Below are 6,588 nucleotides of genomic sequence, written 5' to 3' on the forward strand. Positions count from 1 at the left end.
GACAACAGATTCTCATAGGAGCACAAACCCTATTGTGAACCGCACACACAGGGATCTAGGTTGCCTGATCCTTATGAGAATCCAATGCCTGATGATCTGTCACTGTCTCCATCACCCACAGATGGGACCATCTAGTTGCAGGAAAACAAGCTCAGGCTCCCATTGATTCTACATTATGGTGAGTTGTATAATTAGTTCATTATATATTACAATGTAATAATAATAAAGTACACAATAAATGTAATGCACTTGAATCATTCTGAAACCACCCCCACCCCCAGCCTGGTCTATGGAAAAACTGTCTTCCATGAAACCAGTCCCTGGTGCCAAAAAGGTTGGGGTGTGCTGGTGTAGAGACTTCCGTAAAATAACCAAAATAGGGTTTTGCTATGTGGCTACTCTGGTAGCTCTCTATGAACTGAATTCACAGCCTTGTAAAATGAAGTCCTTCAAGTATCTTCAGTAACTAAAACTGCTCTGATGGGTTCATAACAAAATGATCTTATTCTAAGTTCTGCTCTATCATGAAGACTGAAAGTCCTATTGGATTTTTTTCTTTTCTTTTTTTTTTTTTCTGAGACACGGTCTTGCTCTTGTTACCCAGCTGGAGTGCAATGGCGTGATCTCGGTTCACTGCAACCTCCGCCTCCCGAGTACAAGTGATTCTCCTGCCTCAGCCTCTCGAGCAGCTGGGATTACATGTACCCGCCACCATGCCCGGCAAATTTTTTGTATTTTTGGTAGACATGGGGTTACTCCATGCTGGCAAGGCTGGTCTCGAACTCCTGACCTCAGGTGACCCACCTGCCTCAATCTCCCAAAGTGCTGGGATTACAAGTGTGAGCTACTGCGCCCAGCCACATTTTTCTTCATTAATTTAAGAAGTCTCCAAGATGAACAGTGCCCTTCCATACTATGCATCCTGATCAAATCTCTATCAATTCTTAAGAAAGGTCTCAGCAAATTTTATATCAAGCCCTTTCCTCCAGGTCAATTCAAGACACCTGAATACCATGTAAGGTTATTAAGTGCCTCATGAGTAGTAACAATTTCTCCCTTTTTACAGTGTTACACTACCATTGCTCATTCTGTTTTTTTTTTCAATTAGCATAGATTTTAAAGCTGTAAGGCATTAAACATTAAAACAAGTTCAATAGCATGGTCTCCTCTTACTAAAAAAACCAGTTTTGAGAATTATTTTCAGTAAACTTTAATAACATCTATAAAGTCTGAACGCAGTGCTCTACTATGTTAGGATACTTTGAAAGAATTACTTCCTAAAGGATCAGCAGTTCTTCACGACACATTTTTTTTACATTAAAGTTTTTAAAATTAAGTTAACCTGGATCCTGGATTCACTGTAACATTTTACCTAATTCATTTAATTCAGGCCAACACTATGAAGTCACAGTTATTATACTTTGATTTAAAAGGTATTTAGACTTTAGGTCAGTTTGAATGAAACCAAAATTCATATAACTTTAAATTCCACACTTACCTGCTGTCTTCTAACTGTATCACTGTCATTTGGCCCAAGTTTGCATAAATCCAACCTCTGATCTATTTGAAATCAACAAAGAAAGCAATGAAAACATTACCTGATATCAGGGATTCTAACATCTATAGAGTGACAATAATTTTCCACAATCTATTAGAAATCAAACCTATCATTTAAAGAATTCAGATTTCAAAAACTATGAAGTACTGGTGTATTACATTGCCAATATGCAGTCATTTTCTCTCCAAAACTTTTAGACCACTTTAGGCTGAGTCTTAATAGTTGTTGTTCTTAAGGAATTTATCCCTGAGCCTTGGTTTTCTCACATACGACAATATGTGAATCCTTATATTTTTTTAAGGATTAAATCAGATAATTATGCAAAACCCTCAGCATAGTGCCTGGGACGTAAGTGGTCAACAAATGTTAGTTGTCATTATTATTTTGTAACTAACCATTTCAAATGACATGTACACAAAAAAGTATTAATAAGAAGCCAAGAATAAACTGTAGAATCTGGGTTTGCATCAGTTCTGCCACTAACTCATTCAGGAGCAACTCACTTATTCTCTCAGATGCCTCATCTGTAAAAGAGATATAACACTGGTCTGACCCTGAAAGTTACAGTAAGGAACAATGTCACCCAAAGCACGCTGGTTCTACTTTGATTACAGCACTTATAGCTGAATGCTTTTACAACTGTATGCCATCTGTCTACTTATTTGTGAATTGATAAAAGGAGGAGACCATCTCTTAGTCTTTGTATTTTCCACTCCAACCTGGTAGAACATTGCATCAGGTAGGTGCTCAATGAATATTTGATAAATTCAGTATTACTGCACATCAAAAAGGTCAAATAAATTAATACAATGAAACAGTCACAAGAAACACAAAGAAAAATCCATGCCCTTAAACTACAGTCCATAGTTATCCAACCAAAAATTTAGACACTTTTCTCTTTGTAAAATAAATGGGTGCTACTAAGTTGACTATACAGTGGATTCTGCAGAGCAACTCCTCCTCTCCTATTCAGTCCTTCCAATGTGGCATGCTCCAGCATGCCTTTGCCCTTCCTTCTCAGAGGACAGGATTCATGCCTTTTTCTCCTTTATACAGCCAGGGTTTAGAAAGTAGCACATTCAGTCTTCAATAAATCTTGGGTAAATTGAACTAGGAATAATGTCAGACATTTGAGCTATAATTTTTCAGTTTGCTGAGTAAGAAAACAGTGCATTTTTATATGCAACTCGTTTTTTCCAATCCCATTGTGCTTTCTATCCTGTTGGTTACCCTGTCAGCCCAGAAATACAAGAACTTCTCAGATGCCTTTAAATACCTTGGACTAAGAACTTCTAGCTCAGTTTTCTGCCTTTTTCTTTTTTACAAGGTCAATACATACCTATGCTGTGGTATCACACTACATTAAAAGAGACAATCTCTTAATATATTTAACACTCAATACTAAATTTACTCTGGTTTTTATTAATTTCTTTAGATACTATGCGAGTTTGTTTAGCATAAGAATCTGGGCTAAAATCCTATTACAATGACTACGGTATTTTTTACATTATATAAAAAAGAATTCTATAGAAACAAACACACAATAAGAACCTGTTGAAAAAGGAATTCCCATTTATGCTCCAATGGAAAGACCAACCCAAAAGACTGTCACCTGATTGTGCTAAGTCACCTTATAAATCCATTATGAAAACCACTTCTAATGTCTTGATCTTGGTCTAATCTTCTAAATGCCCAGGCTGGTGATAAACTGAGCTACAGTTAAGTAGTTAATGGAGCTGTCATACTCTCAAAATAATGTTTAATCTTTCTTTAACTTTTAATTTTGTCACAGCTGTTTTATATATTATACCATTCTTATCCCTTCATAATTGTCCTTTAACTGCCACCTTAAATATTCCAATCACCTCAATAAAAACATTTCGTGCACAAATCAACCAAAACCAGAAAAGGGTACTAAGACATTTTAAAAGGCATATACTTCCTGACACCTTTCTTTTTGCCGTTCTGGATATCAATCATTTCTTAATACTTTTAAATTAACTGGAAATGAAGCACCAGCTCTCATTTAGCTGTAAGTTTCACGTATTTAAAACGTTTCCTTTGTAAGTCTACAAAATAAATTTAGACCAGGAATTTTTACCAATGTTTCAGACATACACAAGAAGTTGTGTTTGAACCCCTACCAACATACTCAAATATATATCTTATTTATGTACATATATTTGAGAATACATAGTGTATGCATATATGTATATGCACACGTACATATACACATACACACACACACACACATATATATCTTTTTTATTTTAAAAAGCGCTAATATCTACTCACAACCAGTGTCTTTGAGGTGGCTGATGGCATTGGAAAGAAGACGAACACAACCGAGAAATCCAGCACCTTGTTTCTTATGGATCTTCTTGTGATTCCATACACTGATCGTAACTGAATCAGACTTTTCAATATACCAAAAAATCAAAACGGCTGCAAGAGTAAGTTGGTAGTTACAGGCAGTTGGTGTAAAATTTTTCTTTTCTTCTTTTTATACCCTAAAGTTACAAATATGCTTCAGAAGCTGGCTATATTATGCAAAATATGTCTTGAGTTAATCCACAGGATTGAATTTAAATTTTTAAAAATCTTGAAAGTAAAATTTTAAAAACAATTTTAGTATATTTTTATCACATCTGCCAATCTCAAGCTGGGCTATAGTTCTGGTTAGTAAAAAGGCTATTTTAGTAGCTAGTGTCTAATAACACTAAGGGAGTTTATTAAATAACTTCTTTTCAAGACCGGCCTGAGCAACATAGTGAAACCCTGTCTCTACTAAAAATACAAAAAACTAGCCAGGCATGGTGGTGGGCACCTGTAATCCCAGCTACTCAGGAGGCTAAGGCAGAGAACTGCTTGAACACGGGTGGCGGAGGTTGCAGTGAGCCGAGAATGCGCCACTGCTCCAGCCTGGGCCACAGAGTGAGACTCCGTCTCCAAAAAAAAAAAAACAAAAAAACACTGCCTTTCGTTATAATGGAAGTTAATTTGAGAACTTCATTAAAATGTTCACACCAATAATCAAAGAACAGCAGCAATACAAAGTAAGGTACAGCCAATCAATCCTAGGAAGCAAACACAAGCAAGAGAAATGGCATGTAAAGGAACTGAAGAATAGCAAATTCAAAAATTACAATATTCCCAATTCTAAAGAAAAATGAATGAGGCTGGTAATGAAAAAATAACACGTCTTACCTTAAGAGGCATCCAAATAGCATTCATAGTGTCAGGATATAAAGACAATACTCAGAAATGAGCAAGAAGTCTTAGTAATTCCCTCAATCACCAAGTATAAGCAGGTAGGAAAATCTTTTGTTTCAAGAAGGTATCTGAAAGAGAGGACTTGCATTTAGACTAAAAAATAATCGAGAAAATGCAAATAGTTTAAACTACCTGGGCAGGGATCTTGAAGTACTACTTGTCTCACCACATTTTACGACGTATAGAAAAGACAGTCCCCTTTAGAAAAGGGCAAATGTGTGTGTGTCTCCATAAATATGTGCAGAAACACACTTTACATAAAAAGAGAAATAAATATGTAACATATTTTAGATAATGTAAAATTGCTTATCAAATAATTAGCCAAAATCCCAGAAAGAATAATTTTCCAGGGTACTTCATAAACATTTAACGTGATTTGTTAATGATCTAAAAGAAGACCCTTGCCACATTTAATCGTATTTAGCAAAGTAAAACCTCTCTAATCATCCCGACTGTCTCAAGATTATGCTTAAGTTTCAGAGTCAATTTCACATGAAAAGTAAAACCTACTCTTGACTGAAGTACTAGAAACAAATAAAAGATCCTTCTTCTCCAGAGATCGTTAAAAGCAGACCGAGCAACTTAATTCTGAGGGTGGGAGGAAGGTAAATTTGCCTGGAGGCTGGAGGATGGACTAAATGACCTTTGGTAGGATCCTCGTTTAAGCCCCGGGCCTAAATACAATTCCAGCTTAACCAGTTACTGCTTCGCTTAAAATGGAGGCTTGCCCGAGTAGGGACAAAAATAACAGTACCCACCTCATTAAAAATTAAATGTCGAAAAGTACTCTTATTTAAATAAAAATAAAAAATAAACACCTCTGGAGTGGACGTGTGCTTGCTATACGTTTGTCACTGAGGCTTCGAAGACTTGGCATCACTTTCCTTACCGCTCACCGGATTTTGGGGTAGGGGCGGGCTGGGGGGGCAGCAGTTTGACTTTTGACCCAAGTCTGAGGCAGGCTTCAGAGCCCCACCGGGGCCCCCAACTCCAGAGCCAGCGGGAGCAGAGAGGCGAGAGCCTGAGGTCGCACCTCCCCGCACCACGGACCCCAGTCCCAAACCTACCCCTCATCCCTCCGCAGTGGGGCGCCTCCTTCTGCCCCATTCCCATTGTTAGGGAGGGGAGAGCGCGGGGTGGGCTTAGGGCAGGGGCCCCCCGCGGCCGTTGCCCAGCTCACTTCAGAAGGGACAGCACGCGGGATGCGACTTCCCCTCCTCTCCGCGTCAGTCAGTCCCATTTCGGCTCGGCCTGGCGCCCCGAGCTCCGCTCCGCGCCCCCAGCTGCGGCCCTGGCCCCGGCCCGCCCCCCGGGCAGCCAGGCCCCCGGCAACTCGGCCGGCAGCCTGCGGCCCAGGCCTACGAGTGGGCGCCGGGCGGGGGTCCCCGTGCCCCACACTAGCGTCCCCTCTTCCCCAGCCCCGCCGCTTCCAGGGCCCTGGGCGGTGCCCGCTCCCTGGGACCCTAGGCCCCCAGCCTCCCAGCCGGGCGGCTCCCTCAGGCTCCCCAGGTCGGGGGCCACCTCCTCTGCCTCACCATCACTCCTGCCCATTCGTGCCCCCACCCCATGGGCACTAGAGCCAAAGGCGGCTCCCCAAGCCCCGGACCTTCCAGCATGGCTTAACCAACCCTAGAAGTGGGGGCGGGAAATCTTCCACCCTCCTCTGGCGCTCATTGGCCCTTCCAGGGCACATTGTGAGCGCCATTGGCTGAGGGATGGTGTCCGTCAGAGCGTTGGGGCGGGACAGAATGGGGAGA

The sequence above is a fragment of the Papio anubis genome, chromosome 17 (genome assembly GCF_008728515.1).
Source record: "Papio anubis isolate 15944 chromosome 17, Panubis1.0, whole genome shotgun sequence".
NCBI classification, from domain to species: domain Eukaryota; kingdom Metazoa; phylum Chordata; class Mammalia; order Primates; family Cercopithecidae; genus Papio; species Papio anubis.